A 24,389-nucleotide genomic window follows, 5' to 3' on the forward strand; every position below is an offset into this window, starting at 1 on the left:
ACAAGGTGCCGACTGCTTATACATATATGTATGTATTCAAATAATGAAATTCATTCCTAAAGCATGAATATTTTAGGGAAAAAAATGAGGTAGCAGATGATATCTTATTGATCCTAGGGATTTATTATTTTATTTTTTCTTCTTGCACCAATGTTTCCTGGCCTACACTAATCTAAGTAACCAAAACTACATTTTATGTTGTGAGGTTGTGTGGTCAGAAATTGAACCCAAGAACTAATTAAGGTGGAGGTAGATTCAACTCCAATGATAGGTAAGCACTCACTAAATGTATTTCTACAGCAAGACACAAAACTAATAATGAACATGATTGTGATACCATATACCTTCATTTCAATTAAATAATATAAATTCTTTCATAAATAAACATACGGTTGGTCATAGAAACCATCAGGCTAAACCAAAAGATGATGGTTGAATTTGCTCATCATTCTGTTCTTCCCTTAGGACACTAGCTAAAATCTCATCCGTGGTTAAAGCACAGGCATGATTCTCAAAATGTTCTTGGTATTGCCAGAAATCCACTGAGCTGGTTGTGCTTGTCCAGTGAAGCTCCAAATGTTTTTTTTTTTTTTTTTTTTTTTTTGAGACAGTTTCACTCTTTTTGCCCAGGCTGGAGTGAAATGGTGTGCGATCTTGGCTCACAGCGACCTCTGCCTCCTAGGTTCAAGCAATTCTCCTGCCTCAGCCTCCCGAGTAGCTGGGATTACAGGCAAGCACCACCATACCCAGCTAATTTTGTATTTATAATACAGACGGGGTTTCTCCATGTTGGTCAGGCTGGTCTCGAACTCCCAACCTCAGGTGATCAGCCCACCTCAGCCTCCCAAAGTGCTGGGATTACAGGCCTGAGCCACTGCACCCGGCCCCTGAATGCTCTCTTTTAATTAATCATTGTAAATACATATGGATCTGTGTGTTCCTAAAAGGGTAATGACATGCCATACTGGCCACATCAAGCATGTTTACAAAGTATAGGCTAGTAACTCATATCTATTTTACCAAAACATCTCCAAAAACTGCTCTCCTGTCTTAATCATATTTTGATCTTGACTTTTTTTGTAACTTTTCTGTTAGAATTATCTATTCACACCTTGGCTCAGTATGTGCTTTGTGTTAATAATTTCATGTGTATAGCTTTTTAGAAACTTTTACTGAAAGTCTGTATTTGCGTGGAAATGAAACCAATTAAGAAATACAAATGACATTTCTTTCCAGCTTGTCAGAAACTGTGAGAGAGAAATTAATGACAAAAGTTTATTGCTGTGTCTTCTTTTCAGTATGCTTCCTTCAAACTTCATGGCAGTAAATGCCAAATAACCTCATGTATCAAACTTAAAGCAAGCTGTGAGCCAGGTGTCTTCAACTGCAGGTCATATGCTGAGCTACATTCATCATTTTAATCTTTTGAATTAAATTCTCTAAAATTGAATAAACCTCAGTGAGACTGTGGTTGCTAAGAAATTCTTTAATTCTCTGACTCCTGAATTCTGTAATATCTTCTGCCTAGAATAAAAATGGAGAAAGAATAAGGTGCAGGTTTTGGCCCATAGAAGGCAAACAATACATGTTTTGAGTTAATTTAGTGTTAGCAACTTGAGAGCAGGGACCAGAGCCATTCTTTTACACAAAACACAGAAATTTAGTTCAATTTTTGTGTATTTCATTGCTATGTATCCTGCTGTCATTCAGTGAAATTCTGCTTGTATTTATATGCTAAAAATTGTTGGGGAAAATTACTCCTTTTGGTAGTAATCAAAACCAATTCAATGTGCACTATGGTATAATGTTTAAGTGGAAAGTAGTAATCTCAATAATTTCTCTGAAAATCAACTCCAAGTTTCAAGCAGCCAAGGATGAATGATGGCTGCACTCCATATATTAATCAAAATAATCATTAAAGAAAATAAAGAACATATATTTAAAAGATTCCATCATATTGACAGAACAAGCATTTACAGCATTTAGCAGAATATGTAGTTCGTATATTTTCCCTTAAGTGTTTTTTCTTATGGGTTTTTAATTTTTTAAATTTATTTTGGGGATTTTTAATAGATGATGTATTCAAATGATTTAAAAATTAAAACCATGTAACAAGGTACACACGAAGAAGCCTTTCTTCCAAGCTTGTCACTATTTCTTCCATATATCCTTCCTTTCATGCGTGTCCGTGTGAAGAGACCACCAAACAGGCTTTGTGTGAGCAACGTGGCTGTTTATTTCACCTGGGTGCAGGCGGGCTGAGTCCGAAAAGAGAGTCAGCGAAGGGAGATAAGGGTGGGGCCGTTTTATAGGATTTGGGTAGGTAAAGGAAAATTACAGTCAAAGGGGGTTTGTTCTCTGGCAGGTAGGAGTGGGGGTCGCAAGGTGCTCAGTGGGCAGGAGTGGGGGTCACAAGGTGCTCAGTGGGGGTGCTTTTTGAGCCAGGATGAGCCAGGAAAAGGACTTTCACAAGGTAATGTCATCAGTTAAGGCAAGGACCCGGCCATTTACACTTCTTTTGTGGTGGAATGTCATCAGTTAAGGTGGGGCAGGGCATATTCACTTCTTTTGTGATTCTTCAGTTACTTCAGGCCATCTGGGCATATAGGTGCAAGTCACAGGGGATGCTATGGCTTGGCTTGGGCTCAGAGGCCTGACATTCCTGCCTTCCTAATAAGAAAAATAAAACAAAATAGTGTTGAAGTGTTGGGGCGGCGAAAATTTTTGGGGAGTGGTATGGAGAGAGAGTGGATGATGTTTCTCAGGGCTGCTTCAAGCGGGATTAGGGGCGGCGTGGGAACCTAGAGTGGGCGAGATTAAGCTGAAAGGAGATCTTGTGGTAAGGGGTGATATTGTGGGGATGTTAGAAGAAACATTTGTTGTGTAGAATGATTGGTGATGGCCTGGATACGGTTTTGTATGAATTGAAAAACTAAATGGAATAACAGAAGGAGAAAAACAGGTATAAAAGGTCTAAGAATTGGGAGGACCCAGGACATCTGATTAGAGAATGCCTAAGGAGATTCAGCATAGTCCTGCCAGCAAAGATTATTTATTTACTTCAAGAGTTAAGAGTTTGGGGATAGCACAAGGAGATATCAGCTGTGATGGCTTGGAGAAACAGTGTAAACTGGCAGTGTAAACAAGAGCAGGGCTTGTATGAGTAGTTGAGAACGGAGAATAGGAGTATGACTAGATAGAAGATAGTAGGGATGACAAGTTTTTTTGGGGGCACAGTCTAAGTTGGTCTGGTGTCTGGAATGAGACTGGGGCCTAATAAAAAGGAGCGTCTATACAGGAGCTTAAATGGGCTGTACCTTGTAGCATTCCGAGGACAGGCCTGAATTCTGAGAAGGGAAAGTGATAAAAGTATTGTCCAGTCCTTTTTGGTGGCTGAGCTTGGTGAGGTGTGTTTTTAAAAGACCTTAGTCCATTCTACCTTTCTTGAAGATGGAGGACTGTAAGGGATATAAAGTTTTCACTGAATACTAACAGCCTGAAAAACTGCTTGGCTGATTTGACTAATAAAGGCTCATCTGTTATCAGACTGCATTGAGGTGGGAAGGCTAAACTGAGGAATTATGTATGACAGAATGGAAGAAATGACTGCGGAGGCCTTCTCAGACCCTGTAGGAAAGGCCTTTACTTATTCAGTGAAAGTGTCTATTTAGACTAAGAGGTATTTTAGTTTCCTGACTCGGGCATGTTGAGTAAAGCTAATTTGCCAGTCCTGGGTGGGGGCAAATCCTGGAGCTTGATGTGTAGGGAAGGGAGGGGGCCTGAATAATCCCTGAGGAGTAGTAGAATAGCAGATGGAACACTGAGAAGTTATTTCCTTGAGGATAGATTTCCACGATGGAAAGGAAATGAGAGGTTCTGAGAGGCGGGCTAGTGGCTTGTACTATAGCATAGCCGGCCTTTGCTGGTATGTGGCGATTAGGCCTGGTGGAACTGCCATCAATAAATCAAGCGTGATCAGGGTGAGGAACAGGAAAGAAGGAAATATGGGGAAATGGGGTGAATATCAGGTGGACCAGAGAGATACAGTCGTGGGGGTCAGGTGTGGTATCAGGAATAATGTGGGAGGCCAGATTGAAGTCCTGGCCAGGAACAATGGTAATTGTGGGACTTAAGAAAGAGTGAGTACAGCTGAAGGAGCCGGGGAGCAGAAAGTATATGCGTCAGGTATGAGGAAGAAAATAGATTTTGGAAGTTATGAGAAATGTAGAGAGTGAGTTGAGCATAGTTTGTGATTTTTAGGGCCTCTAAAAGTATTAAAGCAGCAGCAGCCTCTGCACGCAGACATGAGGGCTAGGCTAAAACAGTAAGGTCAAGTTGTTTGGACAGAAAGGCTACAGGGTGCGGTCCTGGCTCTTGTGTAAGAATTCTGACCGCACTAACCATGCCTAGGAAGGAAAGGAGTTGTTGTTTTGTAAGGGATTGAGGTTTGGGAGATTAATCGGACACGATCAGCAGGGAAAGCACGTGTGTTTTTATGAGAATTATGCCGAAATAGGTAACAGATGAGGATGGAATTTGGGCTTGACTGAAGTAATGGGGGCTGTCTGTGAAGCCTTGTGGCAGTACAGCCCAGGTAATTTGCTGAGCCTAATGGGTGTCAGGGTCAGTCCAAGTGAAAGCGAAAACAGGTTGGGATGAAGGGTGCAAAGGAATAGTAAAGAAAGCATGTTTGAGATCTAGAACAGAATATGGGTAGTAGAGGGAGGTATTGAGGATAGGAGAGTATATGGGTTTGGCACCACGGGGTGGATAGGCAAAACAATTTAGTTGATAAGGCGCAGATTCTGAACTAACTTGTAAGCCTTGTCTGGTTTTAGGACAGGTAAAATGGGGGAATTGTAAGGAGAGTTTATAGGCTTTAAAAGGCCATGCTGTAGCAGGCTAGTGTTAACAGGCTTTAATCCTTTCAAAGCATGCTGTGGGATGGGATATTGCGGTTGAGCCGGGTAAGGGTGATTAGGTTTTAATGGGATGGTAATGGGCATGTGATCAGTTGCCAGGGAAGGAGTAGAGATGTCCTATACTTGTGGGTTAAGGTGGGGGGATATGAGAGGAAGACGCCAAGGAGGCTTTGGGTTGGGGAGAAGGGCGGCAATGAGATGTGGCCATAGTCCAGGAATAGTCAGGGAAGCAGATAATTTGGTTAAAATATCTCGGCCTAATAAGGGAACTGGGCAGGTGGAGATAACTAAAAAAGAGTGCATAAAAGACTGTTGTCTAAGTTGGCACCAGAGTGGGGGGAGTTTTAAGAGGTTTAGAAGCCTGGCTGTCAATACCCACAACAGTTATGGAGGCAAGGGAAACAGACCCTTGAAAAGAAGGTAATGTGGAGGGGGTAGCCTCCGTATTGATTAAGAAGGGGACGGGCTTACCCTCCACTGTGAGTTACCTAAAGCTCGGCGTCCGTGATGGTCTACGGGGCTTCTGAGGCGATCAGGCAGCGTCAGTCTTCAGCCGGTAAGCCAAGAAGGAGTCAGTCAGAGAGCCCTGGGCCAGAGTTCCAGGAGCTCTGGGAGTGGCTGCCAGGTGAGTTGAACAGTCCGATTTTCAGTGGGGTCCCACACAGATGGGACTTGGCTTAGGAGGAATCCTGGGCTGCGGGCATTCCTTGGCCCAGTGGCCAGATTTCTGGCATGTGTAACAAGTTCCTGGGGGAGGAGGTTCTGGAGGAATGCCTGGCTGCTACAGTTCAGGCGTTTGGAAGTTCTTGTGTGCTGGACATGTGGCTGGAGTTTGTCTCACAGTGGTGGCAAGGAATTGCAACTTTTTTCTGTTATTGCACACCTTGAAGGTGAGGTTAATTAAGTCCTGTTGTGGGGTTTGAGGGCCAGATTCCAGTTTTTGGAGTTTTATTTAATGTCGGGAGCAGATTGGGTAATAAAATGTATATTGAGAATAAGATGGCCTTTTGACCTTTTAGGGGCTAGGGCTGTAAAGTGTCTCAGGGTTGCTGCCAAACAAGCCATGAACTGGGCTGGATTTTTATATTTGATGAAAAAGAGCCTAAACGCTATCTGATTTGGGATAAAAAAAAAAAAGGAGCATTAACCTTGACTATGCCTTTAGCTCCAGCCACCTTTTTAAGAATAAATTGCTGGGCAGGTGGGGGAGGGCTAGTTACGGAATGAAACTGTAAGCCGGAGCAGGTGTGAGGAGGGGAGGCGATAAAAAGATTATAGGGTGGAGGAGCGGAGGCTAAGGAAGAATTGGGACCTAGCTCGGCCTGTCGAGGAGGGGAGAGGTCAGATGGGTCTGTAGAAAAGGAAGATTAGAAAGACTCAGTGACGCTTGGGGTTGGTACTGAGGGGACAGGCGGGAGGGAAAGAAGGAAGATTTGGGAGGAGTTGCACTGGGCACAGAGACTAGGAGGGGACTGATGTGTAAAAGAATGCCTGGACGTCAGGCACCTCAGACCATTTGCCCATTTTACGACAAGAATTATTTAGATCTTGCAGGATGGAAAAATTGAAAGTGCCGTTTTCCGGCTATTTGGAACTACTGTTGAGTTTGTATTGGGGTCAAGCGGCATTGCAGAAGAAAATAAGACGCTTAGATTTTAGGTCAGGTGAGAATTGAAGAGGTTTTAAGTTCTTAAGAATACAGGCTAAGGGAGAAGAAAGAGGAATGGAAGGTGGAAGCATAGTGAAGGAGGCAAGCCCAGAGAAAAGAGTAGAGACACGGAGAAGGGGTGGGGTTTTCTTCCCCTCCAGAAAAGCAGAGAAAGGGTTGGGGCACGGAAATAAAGGATTGGGGTGCAGAGATAAGAGATTGATTGGGGCGTGGAAATAAGGGATTGGGGCACAGAGATAAGAGGTTGGGGCGTGGAAATAAGCGATTGGGGGGTTCTTGCCCCCTAGGAAAGCGGGACTTGCCACTAAGGGTGAAGGAGAAGGGGTTGAGGGGTACTTGCCCCTGCCCCAGGAAAGCGGGACTTGCCGCTAAGGGTGAAGGACCAAGTCAGGCATCCCTGCGTGGTCTGACACCCTTGAAACCTGAGTGTATAATCAGAGAGGTGTCCCTGCAATGATTAAACACCAAGGAAAGGCTGCCTTACCAGTCCGTGACCGGCGCCGGAGTTTTGGGTTCACGGATAAAACATGTCTCTTTTGTCTCTACCAGAAAATGAAAGGAATTGAAATTAAGAGAAGGGAGAGATTGAAGTGTGGCGCCAAGATTGAAAGGAGAAAGAGGTTGAGGGATAGTGAGGGAGGTTGGAGAAGAGAGTAAAAAGAGGCCACTTACCGGATTTGAAATTGGTGAGATGTTTCTTGGGCTGGTCGGTCTGAGGACCTGAGGTCGTAGGTGGATCTTACGGAGCAAAAAGCAGGAGGACAGGGGATTGATCTCCCAAGGGAGGTCCCTCGATCCGAGTCACGGCACCAAATTTCATGCGCGTCCGTGTGAAGAGACCACCAAACAGGCTTTGTGTGAGCAACAAGGCTGTTTATTTCACCTGGGTGCAGGCGGGCTGAGTCCAAAAAGAGAGTCAGTGAAGGGAGATAAGGGTGGGGCCGTTTTATAGGATTTGGGTAGGTAAAGGAAAATTACAGTCAAAGGGGGTTTGTTCTTTGGCGGGTAGGAGTGGGGGTCGCAAGGTGCTCAGTGGGGGTGCTTTTTGAGCCAGGATGAGCCAGGAAAAGGACTTTCACAAGGTAATGTCATCAGTTAAGGCAAGGACCCGGCCATTTACACTTCTTTTGTGGTGGAATGTCATCAGTTAAGGTGGGGCAGGGCATATTCACTTCTTTTGTGATTCTTCAGTTACTTCAGGCCATCCGGGCATATACGTGCAGGTCACAGGGGATGTGATGGCTTGGCTTGGGCTCAGAGGCCTGACACTTCCCTCTACAGTTAATCATTCTTATTAGTTTCTCAAATATGTTTCCAGAGTTTCTGTATGTAGATATAAACAAATATTTGTAGGTTATCTCATAGCTGTTATAAACAGTCCCTTATAGATGGATATTGGGACTTATTTTCAACTTTAAAATGATAAAATGGTAAACAGTGCTGTAATGAAAAATCTTTCACACATATCATTTATCCATATTTCTAGAAATGGGATTGTTGAATCAGATTAACGTTAGAATCAATTTATCTAGCTCTAAAAATGTTGCTGTTCTTGTTGGAATCACACTAATTTTGATGTTAACTTAGAGAGAATCATCAGCTTTATGATGCTGAATCCTTCTACCCAAGATTACATCATGTCTTTTCTTTTATTCCATCCTAGATTTTTGTCCTAAATTATGTTAAAGATTTTTCTTATGACTATTGAACAATTCTGGCTATGTTTACTCAGACATTTTGTTCTTTTTCATTGTTGTTTGTGTATGTTCTTGCCATCTTAGCAAAGTAATTATTGCAAATTTTTAAAATATGCGAATATGGAGCAAAATTGGAAGTAACACACAGTATATATTTTTATCAATTTTGTGCAATTCCAGACACTTTGTGTTAATCTTTAATAAATATTTATTTTACTAAGTTTTTGATATCTACTATTTGATTTGGCATTCCTCAAATACTTGCTGATTAAAATATTATAAAAACTTCCTACTGGGAAGAATTTTTAAAAGCCATATTATCATTTATTGGTTTATCTTTTTTAAATAATTCAAATACTGAATTAACTCTATAGTTAACAAGATATCACTTACATTTTCTAAGATACTTTCTTGGATTTAGCTGTGTGGCACTATTAACCAAAAATAAATTCTAAGGCCATCCAATCATCTGAATGGACCCCTCCTCTTGGCCAAGGGCATTCCACAGTTAACCTGAAAAACCAGTTCAGGACATGACAGAAGAGGGGAAGGCACATACCTCACTATACATCCCACCAGCATTAGCATCAACACAGATCTTAAATCTGATAAGAAACATTTACAATCTATTCTCTCAGAAGCCTATTACTTGGAGGCCTCCTCTGCATGATAAAATCGAGGTCTCCACCACCCCTTAACTTAATCCAAACATTCCTTTCTATTGATAACTCTCTTTCAGCCAATTGCCAATCAGAACATTTTTAAATCCATCTATGACCTGGAAGCCACCCCTCAATCCCCCTCCTCAATCCCTTCATCACTTTGAGTTAGTCTGCCCTTCCAGATGGAACCAATGTAAATCTTACATGTATTGATTGACGTGTGATGTCTCCTCAAAATATGTAAAAACAAGCTGTACCCTGACCACCCTGGGCATATTTTCAGGGCCTCTTGAGGCTGTGTCATGGGCATGTCCTTAACCTTGGCAAAATAAACGTTCTAAACTGATTGAGACCTGTCTCAGATACTTTTGAGTTCACAAATTTGAGAGCTGTCTTAGGTACTTTTGGGTTCAAAACACACTTTGATGTTAATGGAATCCATTGTCTAAATCACCAAGAGGCTGGGCGCGGTGGCTCACGCCTGTAATCCCAGTACTTTGGGAGGCCGAGGCGGGCGGATCACCTGAGGTCGGGAGTTCTAGACCAGCCTGACCAACATGGAGAAACCCTGTCTCTACTAAAAATACAAAATTAGCAGGGCGTGGTTGGCACATGCCTGTAATCCCTGCTACTCGGGAGGCTGAGGCAGGAGAATCGCTTGAACTCAAAGCCCCCACTTTGAGTTGTCCCACCTTTCTGAACCAAAACAATGTATTTCTTAAATGTATTTGATTGATGTCTCATACTTCCCTAAAATATATAAAACCAAGCTGTCCCCCAACCACCTTGGGCACATGTTCTCAGGACTTCCTGAGGGCTGTGTCATGGGCCATGGTCACTCATATTTGGCTCAGAATAAATCTCTTAAAATACTTTACAGAATTTGACTCTTTTCATCGACAATATGCCAATATGTATAGGAAATCACTAGTCAAATTAATTTATCAGTGCTATTTGATAGTTTGTGAAATATCTTTGTATATAAACAATATGAACTGATAAAGAAAAAATATAGTCCTGATATAAAGAAGCAGAGTTCTTTGACAAGCTGAGTGAAGAGAATTTAATCATGAAGGATCCTTGGATATTATTTAGTTTTTAGACATCATGTAGTCCAAGATCTGTTCTGAAAACATACCTGATTCAAAATGCAGATTTCCTCAAAATGTCTACATCAGTATCAAATGAAATATATAACAGTGTTCATTGGTTTCTTCTTCTTTATGTCATTAAGGTGCTTCAATAGCAATAGACTGGCAAGTGCATTCAGCCACCTTGGACTTGTGATTCACTCAGGAGAATTTAACACTGTGATTAAAACAAGTAAAAGGGATTTAGTATTTCTAAGGCTGACTGCCTTGGCAAGACACTGTACTTCAAATCAGCATGCATCCATTTTGAATATTAAGTAGGAAAGTGAAATAAATTTTTGGTAGAGGCTTAGAAAAATATAAAACACTGTCATTCTGAGGTTAGTTTTCGGCTCCATTGATTTTTGTCTTTTATACCTCAATATGATTAAAGAAAAAGCTTTCCCTAAATCTGTCAATATAATGTTTCACCATTATGGTACACATATAATATAATGCAGACTACTCTGTTTTCCACTCTGACCTTTACTACATAGCTGGTTTTTGATAGAAGAATGTGGGAGGAAATACTTTTTAAATAGAATTCCAATAATGCATCCGTAAACATAACCTCTCATCCTTTGAAATACGAAGTGTTAACCTTGCTATAGGATATATTATTCCTTTTCGTTTTGATAAGCCGTAAGAGGTAGGGACATAGAATTAAAATGCATAGATAACTATGGTCAGGATTACCTAATATTAACCTAAATTATGTCCTGTTAAGCATTGAATAATGTTAAGTAAAATGTTCTATTATCATTATAAGTTTTGTAATACTGTAACCGCCCAACGGGTTCACCTTGCCCGCTGCCTAGACAGAGACGATTTATTAAGACAGGGGGACTGCAATGGAGAAAGAGTAATTCACTCAGAGCCGGCTGTGTGGGAGACTGGAGTTTTATTATTACTCAAATCAGCCTCCCTGAGCATTTGGAGGAATGCTTGGGGACTGGAGTTTTTAAAGATAACTTGGGCCAGTCACGGTGGCTCATGCCTGTAATCCCAGCACTTTGGGAGGCCGAGGCGGGTGGATCACCTGAGACCAGCCTGGCTAACGTGGTGAAACCCTGTCTCTACTAAAAATGCAAAAATTAGCTGGGCGTGGTGGCAGGCGCCTGTAGTCCCAGCTACTCCGGAGGCTGAGGTAGGAGAATTACTGGTTGAGTCCAGGAGACGGAGGTTGCTGTGAGCCGAGATCATGCCACTGCACTCCAGCCTGGGTGACAGAGGGAGATTCCATCTCAAAAAAAAACATTAAAGATAACTTGGCAGTAGGGGCTTGGGAAGTGGGAAGTACTGATTGTTCGGATTGAAGATGGAATCATAGAGGGGTCGGAGTGAGGTTTTCTTGTTGTCTTCTGTTCCTGGGTGGGATCACAGAACTGGTTGAGCCAGGTCTGGGTGGTATCAGCTAATCCATCAAGTGCAGGGTTTGCAGAATATCTCAAGCACTGATCTTAGGTTTTAAAATAGTGATGTTATCTCCAGGATCAATTTGGTGAGGTTCAGACTCTTGCATCCAGAAGCTGCATGACCCCTAAACGTAATTCCTACTCTTGTAGCTAGTTTGTTAGTCCTACAAAGGCAGTCTGGGCCCAAAGCAAGAAGGGAGTCTTTTTGGGAAAGGGCTATAATTTCATTTCAGAGTCAAACCATAAACTAAATTCCTTCCCAAGGTTAGTTTGGCCTATGCCTAGGAATGAACAAGGACAGCTTAAAGGTTAGAAGCAAAATGGAGCTGATTAGGTCTAATCTCTTTCACTATCATAATATCCTCAGTTATAATTTTTGCAAAGATAGTTTCAAGACTAGGAAGTTATTTTTTGAAGATATAGTTATTGAATAAAACACTGTATAATTTAGCTATTGACCGATGGAGCTGCAATTTTTCTCAGCAGTTAATCTTTTCTTTAAGTTACTTCATAATTGAAATAGCTACTTTTATAGATTGATTAGTCCCTAAATATAAATCAATCGTATATTTAAAAGGGTTTTTATTTTAAACTTATCCTTGAAAGATTGTGAATAAAACAAATTAGAAGGTCTATGAAAGTTCCAGCTTATTGAAAATGAGATTTGTATTGTATAGACTAAGTAATTCAATTGGAATACATAAATCTTAGGCTCTTACAAAGAAAGAGAAAAATAAAATCTTAGACTAAGATTTCACAGTTACCAATGCCAATATAGACAAGATACCTAAACAAATCAAAGAAAAAGTTTTGAATTTCAGTAGACACTGTCAACCGAGGAAAATGACAAGCCTCAATCATTTTAGGAGATTTATTTGCCAAAATTAAGGATGCATCCGGGAGACAGGTCTACGCCTTTCTCCAAAGATGATTTTGAGGGCTCCAAATTTAAAGGGGAAAGGGTGGGATATTGAGAAGCACACAGTTTTTACATAAACAAGGGGGGGCAGAGGAAAAATGTGAAGAATCTGCATTTTACATAACAGACAAAATGGGGAAGAGGAACAATCAGCTATGCATTTTTGTCTGGCAGGCTGGGTGACTGCACCTGTAAAGATAAGCTATCAATTTGCATGGCCATGGAGAAGTTTTTAACAGCTGGCCAGGAATTTCCTTGTGGGCAAAATATGGGGGAGGCGGGTAGCCTTTCATCTGGTAGCCATCTCATCGAGGAACCAAAAGGGGGAGGCAGGTTTGTGTGACTCAGTTCCCAGCTTGACTTTTCCCTTTGGATAAATGAGTTTGGGGTCCAAAAATTTAATTTCTTTTCACAGCACACCATATTCTTGATAGCTCCAAATACCCCTTTCTGGCTCTCTTTTGTTTTCTTAGAGGAACCAGGACATGCTGATAACCTTTCTTAAGTTATGTTAATATGTAAATGCAGTCAACATCTGGGGTATTCTAGGCCTTTGGTAGCTCCACAAACAGCAAATATTTTCACCTGGACAGACCTTCTAAATACTTGGCAAAGGAAAGATTATTATGAGCCTTATTTAGTTTAGTCTGCAGCAGTGAGATTTTATTACCAGCATTCTCTGTAGGTTTGGAGAATATGAAAGTAAGCTCTGTATTAGCCTTAAACTTTCTGAGCTGGATTTGAATCACCTAACGCTAAAAAAAAAAAAAAAAAAAAAAAAAAAAAAAAAAAAAAAATCAGCGTCAACTACTTTCTAAGCATATGTTTTCGCAATACAGATGAGGTTTTATCAGTAGTTTTTTACAAGTCTGTCTAGAAATTTCATATTCTACTCAATGCTTCTAGTTATTAATGAGAAATGAATTTTTTCATGAAAATGTAGTTGCCCCTCTATTAGAAACTGTTCATATGAGCTGTATCTACTCATCTTAAATAAAAATGTAATGCTACTCGAAGAAAATAAATTTCCTCAAATTAATATTTCATTTTTTTTTTTAATTTTAAGGTAGAATGTAAGAAGGAAAATGTATAGGAAATTTAAAAAAAACAGCATTTATTTATCCAGTTTCCTTTAGTCACAGCATTACTAAGTTGAAAGAGCTGTAGAAAATATAGTCCGATGTCATCATTTTACAAAAGTGAAAATTGAAATTCTGAAATATAAAATAGTTTCCCAAGTCACATAGTTAGTGACAGAACTGAGGCTATTTCACAACCCCACTCTAATTCTCATTTTTCATTTATTTATTTATTTATTTATTTATTTATTTATTTATCTGAGACGGAGTCTCACTCTGTCGCCCAGGCTGGAGTGCAGTGGTCGATCTCGGCTCACTGCAAACTCCACCTCCCAGGTTCACGCCATTCTCCTGCCTCAGCCTCCCGAGTAGCTGGGACTACAGGCGCCCGCCACCTCACCCGGCTAATTTTTTTGTATTTTTAGTAGAGACGGGGTTTCACCTTGTTAGCCAGGATGGTCTCGATTCCCTGACCTCGTGATCCACCTGCCTAGGCCTCCCAAAGTGCTAGGATTACAGGCGTGAGCCACTGTGCCCAGCCTCTAATGCTCATTTTTCTAAACTGCACTGATTATCACACAACCAGGAATACCAAAAAAAAAAAAAAAAAAAAAAAAGGTATCAGCTATAAGCTATAACCTTTGCTCTTATGGAGCTTATAATTTCATAAGAGAGAGTATACAAGATGAACAACTGTGTATGATCAGGACAGGCAAGATAAGACATGCGCTATTTGTGCAGAAGACAGCTGCATCATAGCAGGCAGGCTCATAGATTTGAGAGAGGCTTGGCAAACAGATAGTATCTGGGATAGGGTGAGGTTCTGGTAAAAAAAAAAAAAAAAAAGTATAGTCATCATAGTGTCCTACTGTTTTAAATTTTTGAAACAAATTCTTTCCCAAAGAATTCCTGAAATGTTTGGTATTTTGATATTTTCTCTTAATGGAAAATGCAAATGAGTTAATCTATTAATGATTTTCATCCTATAATTGCTACCTACTGTCATTTGTGTGGACAATTTCAATAGGCATGTTCACTTTTTAGATAGGGATTTATTATAATGTTTTCTTATGACAATTTGATATCATTGTGTTGTTTACTTATATTAATTTTAAAATTATTCACTTATCTTTTATTCCACCATGATAATCCATTTATAGATTTAATTCATCATGAGGCTCCTAATAATGAGTTTATGATTAAGAAAATTTTGCTATTAGTTTGTTCAGCCATTTTTCAATTTTTTTTTTAAATCATGGCACCTGAGTCCTAATTATAATTAATTGCTAAAGTTGATCATTTGCAGCTTCTTTGAAGAATTACTCAAGTTGTTTCAGTGTAAATTAACTCTAAAAAAGGCAGTGATTTATATTTCCTATTTTGGGTGCAAGAGATTAACGCCAGTGCTAGATTATATTTAAAACACTTAGTTTATTGATTAACTTCCCTGAAGAACATATGACCTTATTTTTGCTTAAAACTATTTGCAGATCTGAAATATTTGAGGAAGGTCAGTGAGTGTATAGGGGTTAGATTCAGGGGAAGGAACAGTACTTCTACTTTAACCATAATACCTACCTTTTTATCTATTTTTTTTTTTTTTGGCCTCAAAAAGTGACATTTATTCAAAGAAAAAAAATGACAAGATGTCTATCCCTTGGCTCCCTTCCCTCCCCTCTCCTGCTGCTCCTCAGCCCCCCGAGATTGAGCCCTGGCTGGGGCTGGGTGGCAGGACAGCCCCTCAGATGAGGTCAGCAACATTGGGGGCATTTCCTCAATGGAGGTGTTGTAGAAGGTCTCAATGTCTCGAAGAGTCCTCTTGTCTTCTTCTGTCACCATGTTAATAGCCACATCTTTACGGCCAAACTGTCCACCTCGACTGATTCTGTGGATATAGTTTTACCTGTTGGTGGGAAGGTCATAGTTGATGACTAAAGAAACCTGCTGCACATCAATGCCTCTGGCCAGCAGGTCAGTGGTAATCAAAACTCTGCTAGAGCCAGAACGAAACTCCCTCATGATCACGTCTCGCTCCTTTTGGTCCATATCTCCATGCATGGCGGAGACAGTGAAATCTCGAGCATGCATCTTCTCGGTGAGCCAGTCCACCTTCCTCCGGGTGTTGATGAAGATGACTGCCTGGGTGATGGTCAGGGTTTCATACAAGTCACATAGTGTGTCCAGCTTCCACTCCTCTTGTTCCACGTTGATGTAGAATTGGCGGATACCCTCCAGGGTCAACTCTTCCTTCTTGACAAGAATCCGAATGGGGTCCCTCATGAACTTCTTGATCACCTCAAGCACATCAGAAGGCATTGTAGCTGACAGCAAAACTACCTGGGTGTTGCTGTTGAGCTTTTGGAATATGTCATAGATCTGGTCCTTGAATCCACGGCTTAACATTTCGTCAGCTTCATCCAGTACAAACATCTTGATGTATTTGGGAGACAGGTATCTCTGGTTAAGCATATCAAACACACGGCTAGGGGTACCCACGATGATGTGGGGAGCTTCCATCTGCAGTTTCTGCACCTCAGCACGCATATTGGTGCCCCTGATACAGGCATGACAGGAGGCACCCATGTATTCTACTAGTGCCATGACCACCTTCTGTATCTGCTGAGCCAATTCTCGAGTGGGTGCTAGGACCAAGGCCTGGGTGGCTTTTAGATCTAATTCAATCTGCTGCAGAATCGATATGGCAAATGTGGCCATTTTCCCAGTCCCAGATCGGGCTTGAGCGATTACATTATAACCCCTGATACAAGGTAGAATGGCTTGCTGCTGGATGGCAGAGGGCTTCTCAAAACCATAGGCGTAGATGTCACGGAGAAGGGACTCCGAGAGATTCATGTCATCAAAGCTGTCAACAATCTCATTCCAGTTACTCTCGATGATGCCTTCGGGCTCCATCCCATCGGGGCCATTGTCTCTGGATCAGGAATCCTGGCTCACAGACATGATCCTGAGAAACTAGCCTTTTAATCTATTTTCTATATTGTGGCTTTGATTCTGTTGAATTTCCATTAAAAAGGTGGAGAGGTGTATTACAAATTGTAAACTTTTCTAACTTTTAAAAATCACTTTCCTAAAGGCAAAGATCAAAGTCTTTCAAGGTTCTTTATATCCCAATTATAGTTTCTGCTGCTTCTTCCTTTACACAAAGACTTTGTCTCATCCAAACTTATTTTCTGAACATTGTCTAAACATACCTTGTGGTTTCCTTGCTCCCTGACTTGCATAAACTTGCAGCTTCCATCTTGGAAACTCTCCTCTCCTACCCTGCACCCCTACTGGATCAAAAGAATGTCACCTGTCCTTTCCATTTATTTATTTATTTATTTATTTATTTATTTATTTTTGAGACGGAGTCTTGCTCTGTCGCCCAGGCTGGAGTGCAATGGCACGAACTCGGCTCACTGCAACCTCTGCCTCCCGGGTTCAAGCGATTCTCCTGTCTCAGCCTCCCCGAGTAGCTGGGATTACAGGCCCCCGCCACCATGCCCGGCTGGGGTTTTGCCATTTTGGTCAGGCTGGTCTCAAATTCCTGACCTCAGGTGATCCGCCCTCCTCTGCCTCCCAAAGTGTTGGGATTACAGGCATGAGACACTGTGCCCAGTCCCTTTCCATTTTTGAAGTTAAACTCTCCCCATGAAGTCTTCTAATTCATAACAACTGGAACTGACCTCTCTATCCATTGATCTCCAATACCAATTATCATTTATTCTTACCACTACTTTATATTGCAGTTATCTATGTAGACTAGATCAACATGACTGTATTTGGGCACTCAATAAATATGTGTTAAATGAAACACATATTTATTGTGAGGTACTCATAGACCACAAGTTTTGCAGAGTAATAAAGTTTAATTTTATTCTTCTAGTTTCAAGCAGAAAGAAAATAATGAAAAAATATGTATTTAACTAGAAGGAGACTGTACTAGTCAGGGTTTTCTAGAGGGACAGAACTAATAGTATATATGTATATATTAAAGGGAGTTTATTAAGGAGAACTGACTCACAGGATCACAAGATGAAGTCCCACGATAGACTGTCTGCAAGCTGAAGAGCTAGGAAGCCAGTAGTGGCTCATTCAGAGTCCCAAAACCTCGAAAGTAGGGAAGCCAACAGTTTAGCCTTCAGTCTGTGGCTGAAGGCCTGAGAGCCCCTAGCAAACCACTGGTGTAAATCCAAGAGTCCAAAAACTGAAGAACTTGGAGTTTGATGTTCGAGGACAGGGAGCATCCAGAGGAAGACTCAGCATGTCGGCTTATCCCACCTTCTTCTGACTGCCTTTTCTAGCTGCGCTGGCAGGTGATTGGATGATGCCCACCCAGACTGAGGGTGAGTTGGCCTTTCCCAGTTCACTGACTCGAATGTTAATCTCCTCTGGCAACACCCTCACAGACACACCCAGAAACAATACTTTGCATCCTGCAATCCAAACAAATTGACACTTAATATTAACCATCACAGATTTCTACTACTAAGTCTCTCTCATGTAACATAGCTTCAGTGGAATTATATTCTCAGATCCATAGTTTCTCTGAGCGATAGTTGCCCATAATTTAAAATGTAAAGTGTATACTCTGCAGCAGCATGTTTGTAAGGTGTGTAAATGTGAGTGTTTTAGTTAGCTCAACACTTAGCTTTTAATGCTTAGAATGACATACTTGAAATATATTTTTAATTTTTCTTGAGACTTTGACCAGAACTGGGATTAATCCATTCAGACATTATTTTGGTATTCATAGATCATCTTGAAGGTATGTTTTATTAAATAGCCTATAATATTTATTTAATTCAAAACTGATTTCTAACTTTTAAAATTTACTCATGGTGGCACATTAAGTTATTGAGCTCAACAGAGAATCAAGGAACAAAGAGTAACAGCTCTTTCTACCATCTTCTTAGATTTTCAGATTGATCCAATACAACTTTTAATAGCATTGGAGGCCAAAACTAATATTAATACATTAGCATTAATGCCGGTGTAGACAGATGTAGAAAGCTCCAAGAAAATTAAATTCTTAGATAAACTTTCTGGCTGTTTTCTTATTTTAGCAAATGTATTTTTATTTTATTTATTGATTTATTTATCTATTATTATTTTTTGAGACAGGTTCTCCCTCTGTTGCCCAGGCTGGAGTGCAGAGGCACAATCATGGCTCATCGTAACTCCCCATCCTGGGCTCAAGCGATCCTCACTCCTCAGCCTCTTGAGTAGATGGGACTATAGTCATGTGCCACCATGCCTAGCAAATGTTTTGTATTTTTTTGTAGAAACAGGGTCTCACTATGTTGCCCAGGCTGGTCTTGAGCTCCTGGGCTCAAGCAATCCACCATCCTGGACCTCTCATAGTGCTGGGATTACAGACATGAGCCACTGTGCTCAGCCAGCAAATTTATTTTATAATTAAAAAAAAATCAATGTTGGGTTAGTAGTGTTATATAGTATGTAGAATACCATCCTGAGGATTAGGAAACCTTGTTGGGAATTAGTTGTGTGTTTTTGGGAAGGCCGCTTTTGCAATATGAACCTGAACATGTTTTTCTATAAAATGAGGGTTCAGAACTTGGGGATTTCTAAGATTTCCTCCAGTTCAATCCTTTTATGTCTTTAAACTTGTAAAGGGTAGGGGAAAAGCCCTCAAAAAGTAATACTGTGGTAGGCATGGTGGCTCACGCCTGTAATTCTAGCACTTTGGGAGGCCGAGGCGGATCACCTGAGGTCAGGAGTTCGAGACCAGGCTGGCCAACATAGCAAAACCCTGTCTCTACCAAAATACAAAAATTAGCCGAGCGTGGTGGCGGACACCTATAATCCCAGCTACTCGGGAGGCTGAGGCAGGAGACTCACTTGAACCTGGGGGTGGGGAGGTTCCAGTGAGCGGGGATCGGGCCACTTTACTCCAGCCGGGGTGAAACACCAAAACTCTGTCTCAAAAAAAAAAAAAAGTAATACCATATTCACACAAATACTCTCTTTATTCTCTTGAAGAACAAATAACAAAGGGATCTGTATATACTAGCGTAAGTGTTTCTTTGAGATTCACTCTCTTATTTCCTCATATAATGCAAGGGAAAGGCCATAGACTAATTTTTTATTAAAGTAAATACAAGTAATTTTTAATCTAGAGGTTTATTTCTGTAGCAGTAGAAATTCTTCCACATTAAATACAGGAAGGAAAAAAAATGCTTCAGAAGCACATTTGAAGAGAGCTATATTCAATTTCACAGGAAAGATTCAACATCAAGTAACCCCTGGGTCCCTTCAATGTATTGCTCTAATTTATACATCAAAGTGAGAACAAGCTTGCTGAAACATAAGGCCTGAAGGAACAACTCAATGTTTCTAGCAGAATGTAGTTCAGCAGTTACACAGTCCATGAAATGCTCATTAACAAGCTGAGGCAATATGTACTGAGTATACAGGTTCACCTTTGCATATTAAGGAGCAATGTGTAATAACATTTATTGCTCTTGCTGTTCCACATGCAGAGAACACGGAAATTAGAGCCGGGCTGTATAAATGTCAAATGTATTTATGGTCATGCATGCATACTGCTGTTTTAAAACAGTAGTCTTAACGGCCACAAATGTTTCATTCATATGCAGGTAGTTGGCAGCCACCTTTTTTCTTGAGCCACAGATTACTTCTGCTATAGATTTCCATCCTACAACACAGATCTACCACCAACAGTTTTATGAAGCCATATGCCCTTCAGAAACACTGCAGTTTTGGTTTTCCCTTCATAATAATGTACATTATCTTAATGTTTCATAAAAATATTTCATTTAAAGGCAGCAAAGTAAGACTTCAGGAAAAAAAGATGCAACTAACATGTAACTAAACGAGACCCTAAGCCCCACAATTAAAATATGGTTTTCTGCTGTACTAGCAGCATGAGATCTCTTCACCATAAAATCTCCAAGCTCACAAGAAGGGAAGAGGGTGGAATATATATATATGTATTGACTCATTCCAAAGCATTCTTAAAGACCTTAAAACCAGAAAACAATGAAATTAACATGTCAGCTTTCCCCTCCACTTCTAGGAAGTCTTGTCTGACTGGCTTACCCTCACAGCCCTCCCTCACATATGCTTTAGAGTATAAACACGTATCTTTTCAAATTAATAGTTCTATTAGTATTTTTTTTCAGATTTGACTCATTCCAAAATTTATTGCATTTTAATGCAAACTAAGCATGCATATTATTGGTTTGGTTATAATACAGTCTTTTTTTTTTTTTTTTTTTTTGAGACGGAGTCTCGCTCTGTCACCTAGGATGGAGTGCAGTGGCGCAATCTCGGCTCACTGCAAGCTCCACCTCCCGGGTTCACGCCATTCTCCTGCCTCAGCCTCCCGAGTAGCTGGGACTACAGGCGCCCGCCACCACGCCCAGCTAATTTTTTGTATTTTTAGTAAAGACGGGGTTTCACCGTGTTAGCCAGGATGGTTTCGATCTCCTGACCTCATGATCCGCCCTCCTCAGCCTCCCAAAGTGCTGGGATTACAGGCGTGAGCCACCACGCCCGGCCAATATAATGCAGTCTTAAGATAATCTGATAAATTATTTATTTATTTTTAATTTTAATTTTTTAATTAATTTACTTGGTTTTTTTTGAGACAGGGTCTCTCTGTTGCCCAGGCTGGAGTGCTGTGGTGCCATCATGGCTCACTGCAGCCTCCGCATCCCAGGCTCAAGCAATTTTCCCACCTCAGCCTCCTGAGTAGCTGGGACTACAGGGATGCACCACCACATCCAGCTAATTTTTTTAATTTTTGGCAGAGATGAGGTCTCATTATGTTGCCCATACTGGTCTCCAACTCCTGGGCTCAAGTGATCCTCCCACCTTGGCCTCCCAAAGTGCTGGGATTGCAGGTGTGAGCCACCACACCTAGCCATTGATTAATTACTTAAAAATCAAAGCAATATGCTATTACAGAACCAGACCTTATAGGCAACAAATTACCCATGTCACATACTTTTTGAAGTACATTATTGGGTATAGATATTCCACATTAACCAAAAGTACTTTATTAGAAAGATAGGAAATTGAAAAAATGGAGATGGAATTTTGGGAGTCCCTAAGCAATTCAATAATTTCTCAAAACAAACTTAACTCATTAGTAATAAAACCTACAGTTTTCCATTATTATCTTCATTATTTTATTATTTCTATTATTTCTAAATAAACTAATTTACATAATGCATGTATTCAAGCCAAGCTGAACAGCTAGCACATTTCTTACCAAGTAGTGTGTGCTCTTAAATGCATATTGAATAAGACACATTTATGCATTTTCTATTTTTATTTTACACATTTAATTGTTTATCTGTGAGGTAAATCACATTTTAATTTTTTGCAAAATTAAACAAGAGGCTTTTACCCAATAGCATTTAGGTCTACCTGTACTTTTTGAGAGAAGAAATAGCTTTGTAGTCTTGATACATATTGTCAGGTACTTTAACATGATATTTCATAACAGTTTCAAAACACACTGTTAGAATGGAATAAGCTAAAAGGGGGCAGGAGTGATATGCCATGATATTTTTCATGTAATACGAAGTCATGCCTATACCATCCATCATATGAACTATGTAGTAAAGTTGATGACTTGTAGAATGGAATGGCACCATTTTCTAACTTTTCTTTTTTTTTTTTTTTTTTTTGAGACGGAGTCTCTCTCTGTCACCCCAGTTGGAGTGCAGTGGCGTGATCTTGGCTCACTGCAAACTCCGCCTCCTGGGTTCAAGCAGTTCTCTGCCTCAGCCTCCCCAGTATCTGGGATTATAGGCACCTACAACCACGCCTGGCTAATTTTTGTATTTTTAGTAGAGGTGGGGTTTCACCATCTTGGCCAGGCTGGTCTTGAACTCCTGACCTCGTGATCCACCCGCCTCGGCCTCTGAAAGTGCTGGGATTACAGGCGTGCGCCACCGCGCCTGGCCACCATTTTCTAACTTTTCTAAGATGTGAAGGTAAACAAAGAGATAAGTATGGTGAAAATGCAGATTCAAAATAATTGGAAATTCACTTTTAATAAAGTAATTCAAATGCTAATTGTCAAATTCATATTTTACACTTTTGATCATTAGCCTTGTATTTTTATTGTGACATCATAGTGAAAGAGTGATGCCTTTTAGATTCATGAAGAAAGCAGACCCATACATGGGTGGAAGCTAACGTCTTGGTGCGGAAAACAGCATGTCTTTCACAAAGCGACAATTACAACATGACTGCAATAGTAGTTGACAATACACCTTATTTGAACATGTTTAGTCTTCTCAGGCATAAATGATTTAGACTGAACAAAATTAATAGCATAGGGTTCTCCAAAAACACTTATCTATAGTGTATGCACTATGGATTTTGACATGTTTTAATCATAAAGTCTTTTCTACTAATAATAATTATTTTAGAGGTCTGGCAGATATTCATGTAGTGGCTTCCTTTTTCTGGTTTAGGCAATTATTAAATTATCTGACTATGTTTTATTCTCTTAGTAGTATAAGTATGTAGCTGAGATAAACAAACATATCTATTATTTTTATAAAAATTAATTATGAGTTATGTATTTTTAAATTTTAGTAGCATGATCATTCATTTTAATCATAGCTTCTAAAATTTTTTTTGTTTTGTTTTTTATCTTTTTTCTTTTTTTTTTGAGACAGAGTCTTGCTCTGTCACCCAGGCTGGAGTGCAGTGGTGTGATCTTGGTTCACTGCAACCTCTGCCTCTTGGGTTCAAGTGAGTCTCCAGCCTCAGCCTCCCAAGTAGCTGGGATTACAGGCGTCTGCCACCATGCCCAGCTAATTTTGTATTTTTAGTAGAGATGGGGTTTCACCAGGTTGGCCAGGGTGGTCTCGAACTCCTGACCTCAGGTGATCCACCCGCCTCGGCCTCCCAAAATGCTGGGATTACAGGCGTGAGCCACCACGCCCCAGCCTAAAATTGTTTTTAATCCAATCTGAGAATTAGCCCAGTTACTCCCATTGAGTAATTTAGGTATTTGTAAACATATTATGTTGAGTCACTAGGGTGTCTTGTGCCATCAGTGCACACTTGTCCTCATCTAATATGTGTGTACTCTGTCACACAATGCTTCTCCTATTTCTTGGACCGTATTAGCAATAATTGAATAGTTGAAGCAAAATTTTTTAAATGTAAACAAAGATGATATCAATTTTTCAATTTTTATTGATTTTACTTTATTTATTTATTTATTTATTTTTTGAGATGGAGTCTCTCTCTGTTGCCAGGCTGGAGTACAGTGGTGCGATCTCGGCTCACTGCAACCTCCACCTTCCGGGTTCAAGCAATTCTCCTGCCTCGGCCTCCCGAGTAGCTGGGACTACAGGCGTGCACCACCATGCCTAGCTAATTTTTGTATTTTTAGTAGAGATGGGGTTTCACCATGTTGAGCGACAGAGCGAGACTCCCTTTCAAAGAAAAAAGAAGCAGTCATTTCTGTTGTTTTTTTTTTTTTTTTTGAAACGGAGTCTCACTCTTGTTGCTGAGGCTGGAGAGCAGTGGCACGATCTCAGCTAACTGCAACCTCCACCTCCCGGGTTCAAGCTTCTCCTTCCTCAGCTTCCCGAGTAGCTGGGATTACAGGTGTCTGCCACCACGCCCGGCTAATTTTTGCATTTTTAGTAGAGATGGGGTTTTGGCATGTTGGCCAGGCTGGTCTCGAACTCCTGACCTCAGGTGATCCGCCCACCTCAGCCTCCAAAGTGCTGGAATTATAGGTGTGAGTCACTGTGCCCAGCCGCAGTCACCTCTTGAAAAACCAAATCCAACCACAATGTTAACCACAACATTATTCCTGTCCCTGAAATAAATATAATGAAACCATTTGGGAAACAAGTTTTGAAATTATTGAGC

At 40.6% G+C, this 24,389-nt stretch overlaps 1 protein-coding gene, 1 long non-coding RNA gene and 1 pseudogene across 5 annotated transcripts in view; 1 reads left to right on the forward strand and 2 right to left on the reverse strand.

The window, feature by feature from the left end:
- Window positions 1–24,389, forward strand: part of PCDH11X (protocadherin 11 X-linked) — an 827,978-nt gene that overhangs the window by 310,325 nt on the left and 493,264 nt on the right. The gene's annotated exons all lie outside the window — the stretch shown is intronic.
- Window positions 1,510–7,846, reverse strand: LOC129395369 (uncharacterized). 2 transcript variants are annotated; one of them, XR_008622825.2, is made up of 3 exons: window positions 7,264–7,813; window positions 2,125–2,670; window positions 1,510–1,524 (listed from the first exon to the last, which is right to left on the reverse strand). It is a non-coding gene; the product is annotated as an uncharacterized LOC129395369 (long non-coding RNA). The 2 variants fall into 2 exon arrangements; XR_008622824.2 differs by lacking the exon at window positions 1,510–1,524 and having other exon boundaries at window positions 2,291–2,670; window positions 7,264–7,846.
- LOC134729837 (eukaryotic initiation factor 4A-I-like) lies at window positions 14,783–16,454 on the reverse strand (annotated as a pseudogene).

Source organism: Pan paniscus, chromosome X (assembly GCF_029289425.2).
Source record: "Pan paniscus chromosome X, NHGRI_mPanPan1-v2.0_pri, whole genome shotgun sequence".
Lineage (NCBI taxonomy): Eukaryota > Metazoa > Chordata > Mammalia > Primates > Hominidae > Pan > Pan paniscus.